At 42.3% G+C, this 23991-nt stretch overlaps 1 protein-coding gene across 1 annotated transcript in view; it reads right to left on the reverse strand.

Moving 5' to 3' along the window:
* LOC149449999 (prominin-1-A-like) overlaps positions 1–23783 on the reverse strand; it is a 202331-nt gene extending 178548 nt beyond the window's left edge. The window contains exon 1 of the mRNA XM_089692505.1: positions 23611–23783. The gene's annotated coding sequence lies outside the window, so the exon portion shown is untranslated. The remainder of the gene's footprint in view (positions 1–23610) is intronic.
* Positions 23784–23991: the final 208 nt, after the last annotated feature.

A 23991-nucleotide genomic window follows, 5' to 3' on the forward strand; every position in this document is an offset into this window, starting at 1 on the left:
TAATATTAACCACTTCCCTACAGGGCACTTTTACCCTTTTCCTGCCCATTTTTCAGCTTTCAGCGCTGTTGCACTTTGAATAATAATAATAATATATAAATTAAATAATTAACCCCTAACCAAACAATAATAATAATATTTAATAATAATAATAATTATTATTATTATTATTATTATTATTAACCACTTTCCTACTGGGCACTTTTACCCCTTTCCTGCCCAATTTTCAGCTTTCAGTGCTGTCGCACTTCGAATAATAATAATATTGATAATAAATAAATAAAATAATAATAAATAATATATAAATTAAATAATGAATCCCTAACCAAACAATAATAATAATATTTAATAATAATATTAATTATTATTAACTACTTTCCTACGGGGCACTTTTACCCTTTTCCTGCCCATTTTTCAGCTTTCAGCGCTGTTGCACTTTGAATAATAATAATAATAATATATAAATTAAATAATTAACCCCTAACCAAACAATAATAATAATATTTAATAATAATAATAATAATAATAATTATTATTATTATTATTATTAACCACTTTCCTACTGGCCACTTTTACCCCTTTCCTGCCCAATTTTCAGCTTTCAGTGCTGTCGCACTTCGAATAATAATAATATTGATAATAAATAAATAAAATAATAATAAATAATATATAAATTAAATAATGAATCCCTAACCAAACAATAATAATAATATTTAATAATAATATTAATTATTATTAACTACTTTCCTACGGGGCACTTTTACCCTTTTCCTGCCCATTTTTCAGCTTTCAGCGCTGTTGCACTTTGAATAATAATAATAATAATATATAAATTAAATAATTAACCCCTAACCAAACAATAATAATAATATTTAATAATAATAATAATAATAATAATTATTATTATTATTATTATTAACCACTTTCCTACTGGCCACTTTTACCCCTTTCCTGCCCAATTTTCAGCTTTCAGTGCTGTCGCACTTCGAATAATAATAATATTGATAATAAATAAATAAAATAATAATAAATAATATATAAATTAAATAATGAATCCCTAACCAAACAATAATAATAATATTTAATAATAATATTAATTATTATTAACTACTTCCCTACGGGGCACTTTTACCCTTTTCCTGCCCATTTTTCAGCTTTCAGCGCTGTTGCACTTTGAATAATAATAATAATATATAAATTAAATAATTAACCCCTAACCAAACAATAATAATAATATTTAATAATAATAATTATTATTATTATTATTATTATTAACCACTTTCCTACTGGGCACTTTTACCCCTTTCCTGCCCAATTTTCAGCTTTCAGTGCTGTCGCACTTCGAATAATAATAATATTGATAATAAATAAATAAAATAATAATAAATAATATATAAATTAAATAATGAATCCCTAACCAAACAATAATAATAATATTTAATAATAATATTAATTATTATTAACTACTTTCCTATGGGGCACGTTTACCCCTTTCCTGCCCAATTTTCAGCTTTCAGCGCTGTTGCACTTTGAATAATAATAATATATAAATTAAATAATTAACCCCTAACCAAACAATAATAATAATATTTAATAATAATAATAATAATAATAATAATAATAATAATAATAATTATTATTATTATTATTATTATTAACCACTTTCCTACTGGGCACGTTTACCCCTTTCCTGCCCAATTTTCAGCTTTCAGCGCTGTCGCACTTCGAATAATAATAATAATCATAAATAAAATAATAATAATACATAAATTAAATAATTAACCCATAACCCCCTAAACAAACAATAATAATATTATTAATTATTATTAACTGCTTGCCTACTGGGCACTTTTACCCCCTTCCTTTAAAAAGGCCAATTTCCAGCTTTCAGCGCTGTTGCACTTCGAATAATAATAATCATAAATAAAATAATAATAAATAATATATAAATTAAATAATTAACCCACAACCCCCTAACCAAACAATAATAATAATATTATTATTAACCACTTGCCTACCGGGCACTTTTACCCCCTTCCTGGCCAGGCCAGTTTCCAGCTTTACCACTCTGCAGAAGTGATCAGGGTTTTTTCTCCTTTCTTTTTACACACTATGATTGCTTATACCAGTGAATTTCAGTGTTATAAGCAACCATTTTTACTGAATGAAATCAATTTATTCAGTGTTTACTATTGTGGTTAGCAGTGATTGGCCACAACTATCCACATGGTACAGATGGGCTGTGACTGGCCCTGTTTGTACCATGTGATCGCTGTGACCAAATCGCAGAGATCAACGCAATGGATGGTATGAATGAATGCCATCTATTTGTGTACAAATGTCATGTGGTCTGCTGTGATTGGTCACAGCGATCAAATGGTACTAGCAGTGTCCCAGTACACTGATCGGTAACCTGCTGTGTTTGGGTCATCACTTCAGTTTTACTATTTAACAGATTGTTTGGCTCTGTTATCAGTCGCTGGTTGATTGGGACTACCGGTGGGACAGGAGATCCCGTGAAAGTGGTGGAAGGCAGCGGGAGGGGGAGGCAGGAGATCCCCTGAAAGAGGTGGAAGGCAGCGGGAGGGAGAGGCAGGAGATCCCGTGAAAGCGGTGGAAGGCAGCGGGAGGGGGAGGCACGAGATCCCGTGAAAGAAGTGGAAGGCAGCGGGAGGGGGAGGCAGGAGATCCCCTGAAAGCGGTGGAAGGCAGCGGGAGGGGGAGGCAGGAGATCCCCTGAAAGCAGTGGAAGGCAGCGGGAGGGGGAGGCAGGAGATCCCGTGAAAGTGGTGGAAGGCAGCGGGAGGGGGAGGCAGGAGATCCCCTGAAACGGTGGAAGGCAGCGGGAGGGGGAGGCAGGAGATCCCGTGAAAGCGGTGGAAGGCAGCGGGAGGGGGAGGCAGGAGATGCCGTGAAAGTGGTGGAAGGCAGCGGGAGGGGGAGGCAGGAGATCCCCTGAAACGGTGGAAGGCAGCGGGAGGGGGAGGCAGGAGATCCCGTGAAAGCGGTGGAAGGCAGCGGGAGGGGGAGGCAGGAGATCCCGTGAAAGAGGTGGAAGGCAGCGGGAGGGGGAGGCAGGAGATGCTGTGAAAGCGGTGGAAGGCAGCGGGAGGGGGAGGCAGGAGATCCCCTGAAAGCGGTGGAAGGCAGCGGGAGGGGGAGGCAGGAGATCCCATGAAAGCGGTGGAAGGCAGCGGGAGGGGGAGGCAGGAGATCCCGTGAAAGCGATGGAAGGCAGCGGGAGGGGGAGGCAGGAGATCCCGTGAAAGTGGTGGAAGGCAGCAGGGAGGGGGAGGCAGGAGATCCCCTGAAAGCGGTGGAAGGCAGCGGGAGGGGGAGGCAGGAGATCCCGTGAAAGTGGTGGAAGGCAGCGGGAGGGGGAGGCAGGAGATCCCGTGAAAGCGGTGGAAGGCAGCGGGAGGGAGAGGCAGGAGATCCCGTGAAAGTGGCGGAAGGCAGCGGGAGGGGGAGGCAGGAGATCCCGTGAAAGCGGTGGAAGGCAGCGGGAGGGAGAGGCAGGAGATCCCGTGAAAGTGGCGGAAGGCAGCGGGAGGGGGAGGCAGGAGATCCCCTGAAAGTGGATGAAGGCAGCGGGAGGGGGAGGCAGGAGATCCCGTGAAAGTGGTGGAAGGCAGCAGGGAGGGGGAGGCAGGAGATCCCGTGAAAGTGGTGGAAGGCAGCGGGAGGGAGAGGCAGGAGATCCCGTGAAAGTGGCGGAAGGCAGCGGGAGGGGGAGGCAGGAGATCCCGTGAAAGCGGTGGAAGGCAGCGGGAGGGAGAGGCAGGAGATCCCGTGAAAGTGGCGGAAGGCAGCGGGAGGGGGAGGCAGGAGATCCCCTGAAAGTGGGTGAAGGCAGCAGGGAGGGGGAGGGATGTCCCTTCCCACTGTTTGTAAAAACAATTGAGTGGCTATTTAGCCGCTCTGATCGCTATTACCAAAAAAGCTGACCATTGGCTGCAAATATTGATGCAGCTGTATGGATCATCCCGGTACAGCCACTTGAAGATCGGTGACATACCAGGTACGTGATTGGTCGGAAAGTGGTACATGAAGAGTAGACCCAGTTGACTTGCATCCCAAATGACGTCTCAGCCAGTTTTTGTTTCCTTTCAGTAAGTATACAGACAGCCGTCACTGAATGTGTTACCACAATGGGCGGCAGTGAACCGAACACACAAAGTTCGATCTGTCCCATTATGAAAGACACCCCAGTATACTAAGGCACGGTAGAGCATTGCCATGAGATGGGTTCCAAAAACCGATCAAATCTGACTTTCCGCACATTGGGGTGTATTGGCGGTCTGTTAATTTTACCACCCCACGAAAAAAAGATATATAGGCGCTGAGAATTACCCGAATCAAACCCAGGTTATTAAAACTGAACCTATCCTCAAACTGTACACAACGAACGTTTAATGTCAGTGAAAACCGCACGTCACTGTACTGTATCTATGGAGAAGCCGTGTTGATGCACTAGAACAAGACTACAGAACACCTCCCTCTTCTATATTCCATATCATGGAAAAAGGTGTTTTGTAATCCGTGTAGATAGCTGAGAACAATTGTAACTGATAAAAGAGAAGAAAAGGCAGAAAGAACGATTATCAGTGGACAAGATTTCCAGGACGATCTACAACTGTCAACAAGGTGGACAAGCATGACTACAGATCAATGAGTCAGCATTGAGTTGTATGTTCTGAGTTGTATGTTCTGAGTTGTATGTTCTGAGTTGTATGTTCTGAGTTGTATGTACTGAGTTGTATGTTCTGAGTTGTATGTACTGAGTTGTATGTTCTGAGTTGTATGTTCTGAGTTGTATGTACTGAGTTGTATGTTCTGAGTTGTATGTTCTGAGTTGTATGTTCTGAGTTGTATGTACTGAGTTGTATGTACTGAGTTGTATGTTCTGAGTTGTATGTACTGAGTTGTATGTTCTGAGTTGTATGTACTGAGTTGTATGTTCTGAGTTGTATGTTCTGAGTTGTATGTACTGAGTTGTATGTTCTGAGTTGTATGTTCTGAGTTGTATGTTCTGAGTTGTATGTTCTGAGTTGTATGTTCTGAGTTGTATGTACTGAGTTGTATGTTCTGAGTTGTATGTACTGAGTTGTATGTTCTGAGTTGTATGTTCTGAGTTGCATGTTCTGAGTTGTATGTTCTGAGTTGCATGTTATGAGTTGTATGTTCTGAGTTGTATGTTCTGAGTTGTATGTTCTGAGTTGTATGTTCGTTGATCGATAAACATTTGCAAGGACTTGCTGCCGTGTGCTGCTATCTTTGTATTATCCACAAGTATTCGATGTACTTATAGAGCAGACATACCAAAATACAGGCGTTCCTCGGTTTATGAACACCTCGGTTTACATCATTTTCATTTTACGAATGATAATCCACTGAAAATAACACCTCGGTTTACAAATGTTTTTCGCAATACGAACGGATTAATTGGTTTTCAATGCATTTACAAATCTTTTTTTAAATCATGTCCCTGTAGAGTATTTATGCCTTTAATGTGCAATTTATAAAGAGTTTTGAACAGATAAAAGACTATTTTTTTTTACTTTTTTCTGACCTCCGGAACTGATTAATTGGTTTTCAATGCATTTACAAATTTTTTTTCGTAATACGAACAGATTAATTGGTTTTCAATGCATTTATGAATTCATTTTAATCACGTCCCTGTACAGTATTTATGCCTGTAAAGTGCACTTTATAAAGAGTTTTGAACAGATAAAAGACTATTTTTCTTTTACTTTTTTCCGACCTCCGGAACAGATTAATTGATGTTCAATGCATTTATGAATTTTTTTCGCAATACGAACGGATTAATTGGTTTTCAATGCATTTACAAATCTTTTTTTAAATAACATCCCTGTACAGTATTTATGCCTTTAAAGTGCACTTTATAAAGAGTTTTGAACAGATAAGACTTTTTTTTTTACTTTTTTCTGACCTCCGGAACAGATTAATTGATGTTCAATGCATTTATGAATTTTTTTCGCAATACGAACGGATTAATTGGTTTTCAATGCATTTATGAATTCATTTTAATCACGTCCCTGTACAGTATTTATGCCTGTAAAGTGCACTTTATAAAGAGTTTTGAACAGATAAAAGACTATTTTTCTTTTACTTTTTTCCGACCTCCGGAACAGATTAATTGATGTTCAATGCATTTATGAATTTTTTTCGCAATACGAACGGATTCATTGGTTTTCAATGCATTTACAAATCTTTTTTTAAATAACATCCCTGTACAGTATTCATGCCTTTAAAGTGCTCTTTATAAAGAGTTCTGAACAGATAAAAGACTTTTTTTAAACTTTTTTCTGACCTCCAGAATGTATTAATTGGTTTTCAATGCATTTACGAATTTTTTTTTGCAATACAAACGGATTAATTGGTTTTCAATGCATTTACGATTTACGATGTCCCTGTACAGTATTTATGCCTTTAAAGTGCACTTTATAAAGAGTTTTGAACAGATAAGACTTTTTTTTACATTTTTCTGACCTCCGGAACTGATTAATTGGTTTTCAATGCATTTACAATTTTTTTTTCGTAATACGAACAGATTAATTGGTTTTTAATGCATTTACGAATTTTTTTCGCAATACGAACGGATTAATTGGTTTTCAATGCATTTACAAATTAATTTTTAATCACGTCCCCGTACAGTATTTATACCTTTAAAGTGCACTTTATAAAGAGTTTTGAACAGATAAAAGACTTTTTTTTTTTTACTTTTTTCTGGCCTCCGGAACGGATTAATTGGTTTTCAATGCACTTACAAAAATTTTTTCATAATACGAACAGATTAATTGGTTTTCAATGCATTTATGAATTAATTTTTAATCACGTCCCTGTACAGTATTTATGCCTGTAAAGTGCACTTTATAAAGAGTTTTGAACAGATAAAAGACTATTTTTTTTTTTACTTTTTTCTGACCTCCAGAACGGATTAATTGGTTTTCAATGCATTTACAAATCTTTTTTAAATCACGTCCCCGTACAGTATTAATACCTTTAAAGTGCACTTTATAAAGAGTTTTGAACAGATAAAAGACTTTTTTTTTAACTTTTTTCTGACCTCCGGAATGGATTAATTGATTTTCAATGCATTTATGAATTAATTTTTAATCACGTCCCTGTACAGTATTTATGCCTGTAAAGTGCACTTTATAAAGAGTTTTGAACAGATAAAAGACTATTTTTTTTTACTTTTTTCTGACCTCCGGAACTGATTAATTGGTTTTCAATGCATTTACAAATTTTTTTCACAATACAAACGAATTAGCTGGTTTTCAATGCATTTATGAATTAATTTTAATCACGTCCCTGTACAGTATTTATGCCTGTAAAGTGCACTTTATAAAGAGTTTTGAACAGATAAAATACCTTTTTTTTACTTTTTTCTGACCTGCGGAACAGATTAATTGGTTTTCAATGCATTTACAAATTAATTTTAATCACGTCCCTGTACAGTATTTATGCCTTTAAAGTGCACTTTATAAAGAGTTTTGAACAGATAAAATATTTTTTTTTCCTTTTTTCTGACTGCTGGAACGGATTAATTGGTTTTCAATGCATTTAGGAATTTTTGTCGCGATATGAATGGATTAATTGGATTTCAATGCATTTACAGATTTTTTTTTATCATGTCCCTGCACAGTATTCATGCCTGTAAAGTGCACTTTACAAAGAGTTTCGAACAGATAAAAGACTTTTTTTTTTTTACTTTTTTCTGACCTCCGGAACGGAATAATTGGTTTTCATTGCATTTACAAAATAATTTTTAATCATGTCCCTGTACAGTATTTATGCCTTTAAAGTGCACCTTATAAAGAGTTTTGAACAGATAAAAGATTTTTTTTTCCTTTTTTCTGACCTCCGGAACGGATTAATTGGTTTTCAATGCATTTACAAATTTTTTTTAAATCATGTCTCTGTACAGTATTTATGCCTTTAAAGTGCACCTTATAAAGAGTTTTGAACAGATAAAAGATTTTTTTTTCCTTTTTTCTGACCGCTGGAACGGATTAATTGGTTTTCAATGCAATCCTATGGGAAACCATGTTTCGGTTTATGAATTTTTCGCAATACGAAAAGTCCCACGGAAGGAATTAAATTCGCATTTCAAAGGCAGGCCAAAAGTGAAATAAGAGACGTTCAATGTTAGGGGTTACGTACATTTTGATGCACTTTGCAGCCCGTTTTTGCTCTTGGTGCTGTTCCATGGGGGGGGGGGGGGGTTCTAGCATACTACAAGACCTGGGGCACCCCTGGACACTCTGACTTACCGGATGGTGCGCTATGACGGGTCCTTTGTCAGTTCTTACTTATTCCCTTTAGGTTTTGTTCCCCTTTCCTGCTGTATTACTTACCATTGGATAGCAGTAGTACGATGCCAAAATATTTATCAATACTGTTGTTGTCTTTGTACCTTTTACTGTAAATCTCCAAACCATAAAAAAATGATGGGATCGGAAAAAAACTCCTGGGTCCTAAACAGTCATAACAGTGATGTCATATACAGTGTGTGATGGTGGGACTCAAAATAAAAGACCAATATATCCAAAATGTCTTAAAAAATGTTTAAAAGTAAATGAGTTGTGTGACATTTCAAAGGTGTGTTGGTTATGGAATGGACATACAAGATACAAGTAATCAGTTCAGCAAAAGTTGTCTACAGGATCATACTGGGGATAATGGAAACAGCAACTGCAAAAGGAAACCCAGGGTCCTCAGAAGAAGGCATTGGGGCACCCAGAGGAAGACCCCCGGGCATGCAGAAGAGGATCTGGGGCGTGCAGATGAAGACCTGTGACAAGCAGAAGAAGACCCAGGGCACTTAGAAGCAGATCTGGGTCATGCAGAAGAAGGCCCGAGTCATGAAGAAGAGCACCAAGAGCAATCAGAAGAAGACCAACGGCAATCAGAAGCAGACCTGGGGCACTCAGAAGACCTAGCTAAGGTCTAGTTGCCTCATTAAGCACATAGAAAAAGACATGGGGCACACAGAAGAAGACCTGAGACACATAGAAGATCCAGGGCACGCAGAAAATGACCTAGCTAGGATCTAGGTGCCACATTAAGCACATAGAAAAAGACATGGGGCAAGCATAAGAAGACCTGATGCACACAGAAGACCCAGGGCACGCAGAAGAAGACTTCGGGCACTCAGAAGAAGACCTAGCTAAGGTCTAGTTGCCTCATTAAGCACGTAGAAAAAGACATGGGGCACGCATAAGAAGACCTGACGCACACAGAAGACCCAGAGCACGCAGAAGAAGACTTCGGGCACTCAGAAGAAGACCTAGCTAAGGTCTAGCTGCCTCATTAAGCATGTAGAAAAAGACATGGGGCACACAGAAGAAGACCTGAGACACATAGAAGATCCAGGGCACGCAGAAAATGACCTAGCTAGGATCTAGCTGCCACATTAAGCCCGTAGAAAAAGACATGGGGCACGCATAAGAAGACCTGAGGCACACAGAAGACCCAGGGCACGCAGAAGAAGACCTTGGGCACTCAGAAGAAGATCTAGCTAAGATCTAGCTGCTACATTAAGCACATAGAAAAAGACATGGGGCACGCATAAGAAGACCTAAGGCACATAGAAGACCCAGGGCATGCAGAAGAAGACCTTGGACACTCAGAAGATGACCTAGCTAGGATCGAGCTGCCTCATTAGGCATGTAGAAAAAGACCTGGGGCACGCATAAGAAAACCTGATGCACACAGAAGACCCAGGGCACGCAGAAGAAGACCTCGGGCACTCAGAAGAAGACCTAGCTAAGATCTAGCTGCCTCATTAGGCACGTAGAAAAACACTTGGGGCATGCATAAGAAGACCTGATGCACACAGAAGAACCAGGGCACGCAGAAGAAGACCTCGGGCGCTCAGAAGAAGACCTAGCTAAGGTCTAGCTGCCTCATTAAGCACATAGAAAAAGACATGGGGCACGCATAAGAAGACCTGAGACACATAGAAGATCCAGGGCATGCAGAAAATGACCTAGCTAGGATCTAGCTGCCACATTAGGCACGTAGAAAAAGACATGGGGCACGCATAAGAAGACCTGAGGCACACAGAAGACCCAGGGCACGCAGAAGAAGACCTCGGGTACTCAGAAGAAGATCTAGCTAGGATCTAGCTGCCACATTAAGCACGTAGAAAAAGACATGGGGCACACAGAAGAAGACCTGAGGCACACAGAAGACCCAAGGCATGCAGAAGAAGACCTTGGACACTCAGAAGATGACCTAGCTAGGATCGAGCTGCCTCATTAGGCATGTAGAAAAAGACATGGGGCACACATAAGAAGACCTGATGCACACAGAAGACCCAGAGCACGCAGAAGAAGACCTCAGGCACTCAGAAGAAGACCTAGCTAAGATCTAGCTGCCTCATTAAGCAATATAAAGGAATTGATTCTATCCTTATAAATATGCAGCCACCACCAGTCTGCAGCCAGACGATCCATAAGGTGTATCCACAAGTACAATAAATATGTCTTCACTTAACTAGAATATTTAAAAAATATGTAAAATACTAACTGTACATAAATGCATACAAGAATAAAGTATTGTAATGTACAGCGCTGAGTGAACTATTGGCGCTTTATAAATACTGTATAATAATAATAACAGAGATTGGGCTTTCAGCCCTGGTTCCCACTGAATATGACTTTGACATCGTGCGACTTCACTTGAAGTCTCACAATTGGTCAGCGCAACTTCAGGTGCGACTTGGAAGACATCTTGCGACTTTATGCACAGATGTTAATGCAGGAACTACTTTTGAAATCGGTGTGACTCCTACCAAGTCGGGAGTCACACCCATTAGAACGGTTCCATTGTTGATCATAGGGTGCGACTTGTCATACGATCTGAATTGTTAAATCGCATGACAAGTTGCATCGGTGTGATCAGTGGCTAAAAAAAAGGTAAAAAAAAAAGGTAAAAAAAAAATCATTACACATAAAATGTGTTACCATCTCAACCAATCACATCCAGTGGAGACTAACTCAGAAGAAGACCTAGGGTACTCAGAAGAAGACCCGGAGCACACAGAAAAGACACGGGGCAAGCAGAAAAGAGCCGGGGCATTCAGAAGACCCAGAGCACTTAGAAGAAGACCCGGGGCACTTAGAAGAAGACCCAGAGCACTTAGAAGAAGACCCAGGGCACTTAGAAGACCTGGAGCACTTAGAAAACCCGGAGCACTCAGAAGATGACCCAAGGAATTCAGAAGACCTGGAGCACTCAGAAGAAGACCTGGAGCACTCAGAAGAAGACCTGGAGCACTCAGATGACCCAAGAAATTCAGAAGACCTGGAGCACTCAGAAGAAGACCTGGAGCACTCAGAAGAAGACCCGGGGCACTCAGAAGAAGACCCGGAGCACTCAGAAGAAGACCTGGGGCACTCAGAAGAAGACCTGGCCACTCAGAAGAAGACCTAGAACACTCAGAAAAAGATCTGGCCACTCAGAAGAAGACCTAGAACACTCAGAAGAAGATCTGGCCACTCAGAAGAAGACCTGGGCCACTCGGAAAAAGACCTGGCCACTCAGAAGATGTCATGGGGCACAAAAAAGAAGATCTGGGACACTCAGAAGGCAAAACTGGGATTCTTCTTGACATGCATTGGGCCTTGACTTTCTTTCTTTAAGCATTTTTAGAGCTTTTTTTATGTGCCTTTTTTGGGCATTTCAGGCTTGTGCATGATTGTTTTTCCCAATGGAAAGCTAGTCATTAGAAGGATGGGCAAGAAACAGCAAGAAAAACCTGCATTTTTAGATACTCGCACTGTGTGACTCTACCCTAAAAAGGCTTGGTCACTTTTTCGATCTTCAAGCAACTTAACACTCATGTGTGAACAGGCACCATTATTTATAATAGGAACCTTGATGTTGAACGCTGAAGTGCTCAAAAAACGCACTTCAGATTCCTCAGATATGAATGGGGCAGGTTTTATCACAGGAGAAACTAAGAATTGTGACTGCATTAGGTACACAGGGTTCAGGGTCTAAAAACACATCTTCTCCATTGTTTTCAGTCTGTAGAACAAGCTCAAAAGGGCAATCCATCTACACTAAGCTAAGACAGCTAAGTAAATGTTTGTTATTGCCTAGATGGAGTATCAAGGATCCTGAGATCTGCCCTTCTGTACTGGAGGCTTCATGGTTTCATTTTCTAACAACCTCTTTGATGGCACCCCCTCCCATCTCAGGCCCCATAGCAGCCATGTGGGTAGCTATGGCTGTTGTCATGGCACTGATACGGGATATAGTAAAAGGCTGGTTTCATTGCGTCATTAACAGGTAACAGAAAATTGCACAAGTCTCTATACGGTTAGGAAAATATATGGAATATACGATCCTTTCCGCTTCGAAGGTGTAAAACCTGTTCCAGTGTCAACAGATTTTATTAATGTTTCACACAAAAAAAACAGCGTTGGTTGTCACCGGTATCTGCAAGGACAGTCACATGTTTGTTTCTGCACCTCTGCAGCAAAGGAACCAACTGAAGACATTGCTGAAAAGGTTTTCCTGTATATAGAATATATGTATATATACTGTGTGTGTGTGTGTGTATATATATATATACACACACACATATATATACACACACACATATATACACACACATATATATATCATATTTTATATATCATGGCAGATATCACACACATATATTATATCTAAAGCTTTTATATCATATACATATATATGCTGTATATCTATCTATCTATCTATTATCTATCTATCTATCTATCTATCTATCTATCTATCTATTTTATATATCAAAGCATATAAACTGTGCCTATCGTTATTGAGCCCTTGGGGTACTGTTCCTTTCACTGATACCAATGAGGGGACACTATTCCTCCCACTGACACCAATGATGGGACACTATTCCTCCCACTGACACCAATGATGGGACACTATTCCTCCCACTGATACCAATGATGGGGCACTATTCCTCCCACTGACACCAATGATGGGACACTATTCCTCCCACTGATACCAATGATGGGACACTATTCCTCCCACTGATACCAATGATGGGGCACTATTCCTCCCACTGACACCAATGATGGGACACTATTCCTCCCACTGATACCAATGATGGGGCACTATTCCTCCCACTGATACCAACGATGGGGCACTATTCCTCCCACTGATACCAATGATGGGACAGTATTCCTCCCACTAACACCAATGATGGGGCACTATTCCTCCCACTGATACCAATGATGGGGCACTATTCCTCCCACTGATACCAATGATGGGGCACTATTCCTCCCACTGATACCAATGATGGGGCACTACTCCTCCCACTGACAACAATGATGGGGCACTATTCCTCCCACTGACAACAATGATGGGGCACTATTCCTCTCACTGACAACAATGATGGGGCACTATTCCTCCCACTGATACCAATGATGGGGCACTATTCCTCCCACTGATACCAATGATGGGGCACTATTCCTCCCACTGACAACAATGATGGGGCACTATTCCTCCCACTGACACCACTGATGGGGCACTATTCCTCCCACTGATACCAATGATGGGGCACTAGTCCTCCCACTGATACCAATGATGGGGCACTATTCCTCCCACTGACACCAATGATGGGGCACTATTCCTCCCACTGACACCAATGATGGGGCACTATTCCTCCCACTGATACCAATGATGGGGCACTATTCCTCCCACTGATACCAATGATGGGGCACTATTCCACTCACTGATACCAATGATGGGGCACTATTCCTCCCACTGATACCAATGATGGGGCACTATTCCTCCCACTGACACCAATGATGGGGCACTATTCCTCCCACTGACACCAATGATGGGGCACTATTCCTCCCACTGATACCAATGATGGGGCACTACTCCTCCCACTGACAACAATGATGGGGCACTATTCCTCCCACTGACAACAATGATGGGGTACTATTCCTCTCACTGACAACAATGATGGGGCACTATTCCTCCCACTGACAACAATGATGGGGCACTATTCCTCCCACTGACACCAATGATGGGGCACTATTCCTCTCACTGATACCAATGATGGGGCACTATTCCTCCCACTGATACCAATGATGGGGCACTATTCCTCCCACTGATACCAATGATGGGGCACTATTCCTCCCACTGATACCAATGATGGGGCACTATTCCTCCCACTGACACCAATGATGGGGCACTATTCCTCCCACTGATACCAATGATGGGGCACTATTCCTCCCACTGACAACAATGATGGGGCACTATTCCTCCCACTGACACCAATGATGGAGCACTATTCCTCCCACTGACACCAATGATGGGGCACTATTCCTCCCACTGACACCACTGATGGGGCACTATTCCTCCCACTGATACCAATGATGGGGCACTATTCCTCCCACTGACACCAATGATGGGGCACTATTTCTCCCACTGACACCAATGATGGGGCACTATTCCTGCCACTGATACCAATGATGGGGCACTATTCCTCCCACTGACACCAATGATGGGGCACTATTCCTCTCACTGATACCAATGATGGGGCACTATTCCTCCCACTGACACCACTGATGGGGCACTATTCCTCCCACTGACACCAATGATGGGGCACTATTCCTCCCACTGACACCAACATCTAGCCCCTTCCCCCCTGAAGTGACCCTTTGCTTACAAAGTTTGAAGCCCCTCTGTTACAAAGTATGTCATAGCATATATCATTATATTTGGATTAATTTTTTTTTTAGTCAGACACCAATAAACACGATAGCATCACAAGGGGAACACACATGGTGTGCAATAAAAAGTTTACTTTACAACGATTTTTCAAGATCCATAAAGCAGAAGGCGTCTACTAGCAATCAGCTGCCCAGTCTGTATGGTGGCCATTGTAAAATCGACATGAATGCCAAGAAACCCAAACCACCGCCACCCCATAGCCCCTCCTCCCTCTATGCCACTGACGCATTTTTGAACCCATCTTTAGAGGGACATTGTTGAGAAAAGCCCATGACTGTTTGTGATTGGAGAAAACAAATTATTTCATTTACATCGAATTTACCCCTTTCACCGATTACACCGTCTATCTGGCCACGGTAGGACGACCCATACAGCTCCTGTATATGGCAGCTGCTGCTTTTCACAGAATATCAAGAACAGGTAAAACCGAACCGTTTCTATTCTGTACACTGCCTATGTATTGTCTATTTTGCTGCAAATTTATTCAAAACTAAATGAAAGAAAAAAAAAAACAGGCAAAATCGATAAAATAAAGAAATAACAAAACAAAGAAAATAATATCTAGATTTTTGATCGGCAGACACAGAACATCGACATAGACAGTATAGTAAAATGTGTTACCATCTCAACCAATCACATCCAGTGGAGACTAACTGAGAAGAAGACCTAGGGTACTCAGAAGAAGACCCGGAGCACACAGAAAAGACCCGGGGCAAGCAGAAAAGACCAGGGGCATTCAGAAGACCAGGAGCACTTAGAAGAAGACCCGGGGCACTTAGAAGGAGACCCGGGGCACTTAGAAGGAGACCCGGGGCACTTAGAAGACCCAGAGCACTCAGAAGATGACCCAAGGAATTCAGAAGACCTGGAGCACTCAGATGACCCAAGAAATTCAGAACAGCTGGAGCACTCAGAAGAAGACCTGGCCACTCAGAAGAAGACCTAGAACATTCAGAAGAAGATCTGGCCACTCATAAAAAGACCTAGAACACTCAGAAGAAGACCAGGCCACTCAGAAGAAGACCTAGAACACTCAGAAGAATATCTGACCACTCAGAAGAAGACCTAGGCCTCTCAGAAAAAGACCTGGCAACTCAGAAGATGTCATGGGGCACAAAAAAGAAGATCTGGGGCACTCAGAAGATGACCCAAGGAAATCAGGAGAAGACCTGGAGCACTCAGATGACCCAAGAAATTCAGAACACCTAGAACACTCAGAAGAAGACCAGGCCACTCAGAAGACCTAGAACACTCAGAAGAAGACCTGGTCACTCAGAAGAAGACCTAGAACACTCAAAAGAAGACCAGGTCACTCAGAAGAAGACCTAGAACACTCCGAAGAAGACCAGGCCACTCAGAAGAAGACCTAGAACACTCAGAAGAAGACTTGGGCCACTTGGAAAAAGACCTGGGAACTCAGAAGATGTCATGGGGCACAAAAAAGAAGATCTGGGGCACTCAGAAGGCAATGATGGGATTCCTCTTGACATGCATTGGGCTTTGATTTTCTTTCTTTAAGCATTTTTAGAGCTTTTTTTATGTGCCTTTTTTGGGCATTTCAGGCTTGTGCATGATTGTTTTTCCCAACGGAAAGCTAGTCATTAGAAGGATGGGCAAGAAACAGCAAGAAAAACCTGCATTTATAGATACTGGCACTGTGTGACTCTACCCCAAAGAGGCTTGGGTACATCGACATATAAAATATAATAAACAGAATCAACACATAATAGAAAGTATAAAAAATCTGCGCAGGTCAGAATTCCGCGGCTGAGGTTCCAGGAGGAAAAAGAAAAATTTTTTTTTAGTACATTTCCTTGTTGCACTTTCCTGTCACATCGCTTTTCATTGTTTCCTCAAAGGTTTCTGTTTTGAATTCTGGGTGTGTGATCTGTTATTATCACCAACACAGACCTATCCTCGTACATTTGAGTGGAATTTTGTAGTTTATATTGTGTTTATGTGGGAAGAACCATTTTTGAGTCATTTCTATAAAGTTTTCTTATTGATTTGAGGGAAATTAAAGCTGAATTCCAGGTATAGATATTATTACATCATTAACTTGTTCCAGTTTGGAGCGAACATGTATATACCATGCCTGTGGGGTCCCTCTAGATCAGTGGTGGTCAACTTTCTTGATGTGGGGGCCCTCAAGGGCGGCCTTCCGCATCACCAAATGGCCACACATAAAATTAAGTGAATATTTAGAGACAGCAAACACACAACAGGATATACAGTAATCAAAGACTATGGGTATGGTACAAGGGATACTACAGGAGATGGTCAGAGACTGCAGACATAACATAGGAGAGGTCAGAGACTGCAGACATGATTGAGGAGATGGTCAGAGACTGCAGACATGATAGAGGAGATGGTCAGAGACTGTGGACATGATATAGGAGATGGTTAGAGACTGCGGACATGATACAGGAGATGGTCAGAGACTGCAGACATGATACAGGAGATGGTCAGAGACTGCAGACGTGATATAGGAGATGGTCAGAGACTGCAGACATGATACAAGAGATGGTCAGAGACAGCGGACATAATACAGGAGATGGTTACAGACTGCAGACATTGTACAGGAGATGGTTAGAGACTGCAGACATGATACAGGAGATGGTCAGAGACTGCAGACGTGATATAGGAGATGGTCAGAGACTGCAGACATGATACAAGAGATGGTCAGAGACAGCGGACATAATACAGGAGATGGTTACAGACTGCAGACATTGTACAGGAGATGGTTACAGACTGCAGACATGATACAGGAGATGGTCAAAGACTGCGGACATGATACAGGAGATGGTCAAAGACTGCGGACATGATACAGGAGATGGTCAGAGACTGTGGACATATTTCATGAAACTGCTAAAAATAACTGCTTTAACAGGGCAATAAGGGAACACAGACTGGTGCCTGCAGAGTCCCTGAAGGCCACACAAAAAGTGCTAAAGGGACAAAGGTTGGGCACTAGAGCTCCAGAAACTGGAAATCACAGTACAGACCATGCTACTACACCGCTACTACAGTGAGCTTCCAGGTCCTGTGCTGAGCGGCTGCCCTGCTGCTTGTTGAACACAAATTGTTGCTCATTCAGCATGGGTGCCATTTATAGAACGCCTTGCATTTTGTTTATTGGGGACACCTCATGTAGGGGGGCACTTGGATGAGGTTAACTGATCATATGTAAGGGTGCATTCTATTAGGGACAACGATGCAAAGGGACAGTCTGATAGGGTAACCTGATGTAAGGGGGCACTCTGATAGGGTAACCTGATGTAAGGGGGCACTCTCATAGGGTCACCTGATCTAAGGGGGCACCCTGACAGGGTCAGCTGATGTTGATAGGGTCACCTGATCTAAGGGGGCACTCTGATAGGGTCACTTGGTCTAAGGGGGCACTCTGATAGGGTCACCTGATCTAAGGGGGCACTCTGATAGGGTCATCTCATCTAAGGGGGCACTCTGATAGGGTCACCTGGTCTAAGGTAGCACTCTGATAGGGTCACCTGATCTAAGGGGGCACTCTGATAGGGTCACCTGATCTAAGGGGGCACTCTGATAGGGTCACCTGGTCTAAGGGGGCACTCTGATAGGGTCACCTGATCTAAGGGGGCACTCTGATAGGGTCACCTGGTCTAAGGGGGCACTCTGATAGGGTCACCTGATGTAAAGGGGCACTCTGATGTGGAATCGTGATATAAAGGGGGACATCTGATATAAAGGGATACAGGTTCTGTTTAATCACCCTAATATAGAGGACACCCTAATCCATAATAGTGTTTCGCAGGTCATGACACTGAGTGACAGACTGTCAGTGACTCACGCACAGTGTTGACATTATGCCCCCTGACTTTTTTCTGCACCCCCAGTGTAGGTAGGCTAGATCCAGCGCTGCGCTGAATTGTTCCTATTAACTATTAAAAAAATCAACTGAACATTTCAAAAACGACTGTTTTGGTAATAACAACTGAATTCAAGGCAGGAGTTCAACTGTACATTTACCTAGTCCTCCCAGGGACACTTCCAGGAATACAGATTTCCAGGGACTAGCAGTACAACGAGGGAATTTCGCTCTCTAAGCAACACAACCTGTGTGGGATTTGTTACTCCGTTTGCTCCAACTTCCTCCTCAAATCTCTCATTTACAATTCAACGACTTTTGCCCAGACTGACCCTTGTGAACACGTCTGTATAGCTGTGATAGGGACAGTAGATTGTAAGCTCCTTTGGGCCAGGACTGGCATTAATGTGCTGCCAAGGAATAGTGCATACCCTATATTTTGGCAGCACCATTCATTTTGGCACCAGCAGGGGGTAGCCCCCCCAAAACGTGTCCTAAAAAAGGTTTGATTGGTCATTGTAGCCGTAATAGTATACTTGCAACAATGCAGTTGAGTTCTGTCCAAAATGTTTTTGTTTTTTTTTGGGGGGGGGGGGGTCTACACTCTTCATCTTGGCCCAAGCAATACCGTTTGGACACAGTAGACCCCCAAAAGCTTGTCCTTCAAAAAGTATTTTGGACACACTCAACTGCATTGTTACAAGTGTACTAATACAACTACAATCACTTCAGGATAGTGCATACCCTATAGTTTGGCAGCACCCTCCCCCCCCAACACGTTAGTGCAGTGCACTGCACTGCATGTCCGTAGGCAGGTGGGTTTGGGGGTACCATTCACAATGAAACATGTAACAGTAAGGAAGAACAAGGTAGACCCCTCAAAGCTGGTCATGAAAGAAAAGTATCCTGGTGGACATACCCAACTGCATTGTTGTGAGTGTACTAATATGACTACAATCCCTTTAAGCATTTCCAGCCTCAAACTTTTTTCTTTTTTTTTCAGAACAAGCTTTTGGTGGTCTACTCCCTTCATTTTGGTTCCAGCAGTACCTTAGAAGAAAGGGGTAGACCCCCCAAAACGTGTCCTAGAAAAGTTTGTGCCTGAATAGGCTTAAATTATTGTAGATGTGTACTTGCAACAACGCAGCTGAATACTGTCCAAGATAACCTTTTTTAGAACACGTTTTAGGAGGTCTACACTCTCCATCTTGGTCCAAGCAATACTGTTTGGACTGAGGAGAACAGTGTAGACCCCTCAAAATTTGTTGTGAAAAAATTATCATAGACATACTCAACCACATTGTTGCAAGTGTACTAACATACCTACAATCACTAAGCATATCCAGCCTCAAACGGTTTTTTTTTCAGAACAAGCTTTTGGTGGTCTACTCCCTTCATTTTGGTTCCAGCAGTACCTTAGAAGAAGGTGGTAGACCCCCCCCAAAACGTGTCCTAGAAAAGTTTGTTCTGGATAGGCTTAAAATGATTGGAGCCGTATACTAGCAACAACGCAGCTGAATACTATCCAAGATAACCTTTTTTAGAACACGTTTTAGGAGGTCTCCATCTTGGTTTAAGCAATACTGTTTGGACTGAGGAGATCAGTGTAGACCCCTCAAAACGTCTCGTGAAAAAAGTGTCATAGACATACTGAACCACATTGTTGCAAGTGTACTACATACCTACAATCACTTTAAGCATTTCCAGCCACAAACATTTTTTTTTTCCAGAACATGTTTTGGTGGTCTACTCCATCCATTTTGGTTCCAGCAGCAGCTTAGAAGAAGGGGGTAGACCCCCCAAAACTTGTCCTAGAAAGGTTTGTGTCTGGATAGGCTTAAAATGATTGTAGATGTATACTTGCAACAACGCAGCTGAATACTGTCCAAGATAACCCTTTTTTAGAACACGTTTTAGAAGGTCTACACTCTCCATCTTGGTCCAAGCAATACTGTTTGGACTGAGGAGAACAGTGTAGACCCCCTCAAAACTTCTTGTGAAAAAAGTGTCATAGACATACTCAACCACATTCTTGCAAGTGTACTAACATACCTACAATCACTAAGCATATCCAGCCACAAACATTTATTTTTCCAGAACATGTTTTGGTGGTCTACTCCATCCATTTTTGTTCCAGCAGCACCTTGGATGAAAGGGGTAGACCACCCAAAAAACCTGTCCTAAAAAAGGTTTGATTGGTGATTGTAGTCGGAACAGTATACTTGCAACAACACAGTTGAGTTCTGTCCAAAATTACTTTTTGCAGAACAAGTTTTTTTTTTGGGGGGGGGTGTCTACACTCTTCATCTTGGCCCAAGCAATACTGTTTGGAGATAGTGGACCCCCCAAAACTTGTCCTAAAAAAGGTTTGTGGCTGAATATGATTAAAATGATTGTAGCCTTATTAGTGTACTTGCAACAACACAGTCGAGTTCTGTCCAAAATGACTTTTTTCAGAACAAGTTTTGGGGGGGGGGGTCTACACTCTTTATCTTGGCCCAAGCAATACTGTTTGGACACAGTAGACCCCCAAAAGCTTGTCCTGAAAAAAAAGCATTTTGGACATACTCAACTGCATTGTTACAAGTGTACTAATACGACTACAATCACTTCAAACATATCCAGCCACAAACTTTTTTCAGAACAAGCTTTTGGTGGGCTACTCCCTTCATTTTGGTTTAAGCAGCGCCTTAGCCCCCCAGCACCCCCCCCCCCCCCACCACCACCACCAAAGCTTGTCCTGAAAAAATGTTGAATATCCCGAAAGTGCTTGTTGCCGTATTAGTATAGTTGCAAGAACGCAGTTGAGTACTGTCCAAGATAACATTTCAGGACAAGCTTTGGGTTAGTCTGCCCATTTCATCTTGGTCCAAGCAATATTTTTTGGACCAACAAGAGGACAAGCCCCCCAAAGATTGTACAAAAAAAGTATTATGTGCAGTACCCAACTGCATTGCTGCAAGTACACTAATACGGCTACAATCACTTTAAACATATCCAGCTACAAACTTTTTTAAGAACAAGCTTTTGGTGGTCTACTCCCTTCATCTTGGTCCAAGCTTGTCCTGAAAAAAGTACCATGAACATACTCAACTACATTGTTGCAAGTGCAATAATACGGCTACAATCACTTTAATTTTATCCAGCCTCAAACTTTTCTCAACCGCATTGTTGCAGGTGTACTAATATGGCTACAATCACTTTAAGCACATCAAGCTACAAGTTTTTGGGGGTCAACTTCCTTCATCTTGGTCCAAGCTGTACCTCAGAATAAGGAAGTAGACCCCCTCTTATCCTGAAAATGTAACAGAGAGCAAATAAGCAAAGCAACACGGACAGAACTCAACTGCGTTGTTGCAAGTGTACTAATACGGCAACATTCACTTTAGGCACATCCAGCTGTGAACCTTTTTTTTAGAACGAGATTTTGGAGGACTACCTCCTTCATCTTGGTCTAGGCTGTACCTTAGAAGAAGAAAGTAGACCACCCCCCACCCCCCCCCCGTCCTGAAAATGTGACAAAATATCACAAACAGAACTCAACTGCGTTGTTGCATGTGCGCAAATACGGTTACAACCCCTTTAAGCACATCCAGCCACAAGTTTTTGGGGGTCACCCTCCTTCATCTTGGTCCAAGCTGTACCTTAGAAGAAGGAAGTAGACCCCCTCTTGTCCTTAAAATGTAACAGAGAGCAAATAAGCAAAGCAACACGGACAGAACTCACCTGCATTGTTGCAAGTGTGCTAATACGGCTACATTCACTTTAGGCAAATCCAGCTGTGAACATTTTTTAGAACGCACTTTTGGAGAACTACCTCCTTCACCTTGGTCCAGGCTGTACCTCAGAAGAAGGAGGTAGACCCCCCCCCCTCCCCTTGTCCTGAAAATGTGACAAAATATCACAAACAGAACTCAACTGCGTTGTTGCAAGTGCGCTAATATGGCTACAATCTCTTTAGGCATATCCAGCCACAAGTTTTCGGGGGTCAACTTCCTTCATCTTGGTCCAAGCTGTACCTTGGAAGAAGGTAGTAGACCCCCTCTTGTCCTGAAAATGTAACAAAGAGCAAATAAGCAAAGCAACATGGACAGAACTCAACTGCGTTGTTGCAAGTGCGCAAATACGGCTAACATTCACTTTAGGCACATCCAGCTGTGAACGTTTTTTAGAACGCAGTTTTGGAGAACTACCTCCTTCATCTTGGTCTAGGCTGTACCTTAGAAGAAGAAAGTAGACCCCCCCCCCTCCCCTTGTCCTGAAAATATGACAAAATACCACGGACAGAACTCAACTGCATTGTTGCACGTGCGCAAATACGGTTACAATCCCTTTAAGCAAATCCAGCCACAAGTTATTGGGGGTCAACCTCCTTCATCTTGGTCCAAGCTGTACCTTAGAAGAAGGAAGTAGACCCCCTCATGTCCTGAAAATGTAACAGAGAGCAAATAAGCAAAGCAACATGGACAGAACTCACCTGCGTTGTTGCAAGTGCGCAAATATGGCTACATTCACTTTAGGCAAATCCAGCTGTGAACATTTTTTAGAACGCAGTTTTAGAGAACTACCTCCTTCATCCTGGTCTAGGCTGTACCTTAGAAGAAGAAAGTAGACCACCCCCCCCCCCTGTTCTGAAAATGTGACAAAATACCACGGACAGAACTCAACTGCGTTGTTGCACGTGCGCAAATACGGTTACGATCCCTTTAAGCATACCCAGCCGCAAACATTTAAACTGGGCAGAGGTGCTCTAACGACCGGAGACAGCGGCACCTTACGACATTTAAAGGCATATTTGTAATTTTTGACATTTGGAGCCCCCTGGACCCCTCCATGTCCTAAGCTGCTGCCTTTTCCACCCCCCCCCCCCCATCCATTCCAAGAAGAAATCCTCAGCCGCAGGGACTGTCCCTGGATAGCAGAGCTGGTTTCTGCAGGAAAAGTCATACAAGGACAACAGGCAAGGCATGAGACGTATAGAAAGGAGAACCTACTGCATCCAGGAATGGATTCGGCGAGAGGACAATGCCTTCCCTCCAGCCCTGGTCAGGGGTGATCAGCAGCCGGTGCACTTGGTGTTGGACGACTGAGGTCTGCTGTGAAAATAGTGTGCATTCTTATTATCAGCAGCTCCTTTGTGACTGGAACAACCCCCAGCTCACAGGAATCCTGCTAGATGGGTTTACAAGGGATATGACAGCCTCTGCACTTCAATCTGCGACCAGTAGGCGGTGCAGGGAGTAGCCGAGGTCTATCTGCAGAGCTCAGTCTGGGCTTCGGTTGCACCTTGCAGGGCTCCTTTGGGGTTTATCTTTGGTTCCCAATTTCCAGTGACAGCAGGGTGCTGACGTCAGAAGACTCTGTTGCTTGTGCGA

The sequence above is a fragment of the Staurois parvus genome, unplaced genomic scaffold (genome assembly GCF_062004578.1).
Source record: "Staurois parvus isolate SC_StPar_1 unplaced genomic scaffold, SC_StPar_1.0 ptg000587l, whole genome shotgun sequence".
Classification (NCBI taxonomy): Eukaryota; Metazoa; Chordata; class Amphibia; order Anura; family Ranidae; genus Staurois; species Staurois parvus.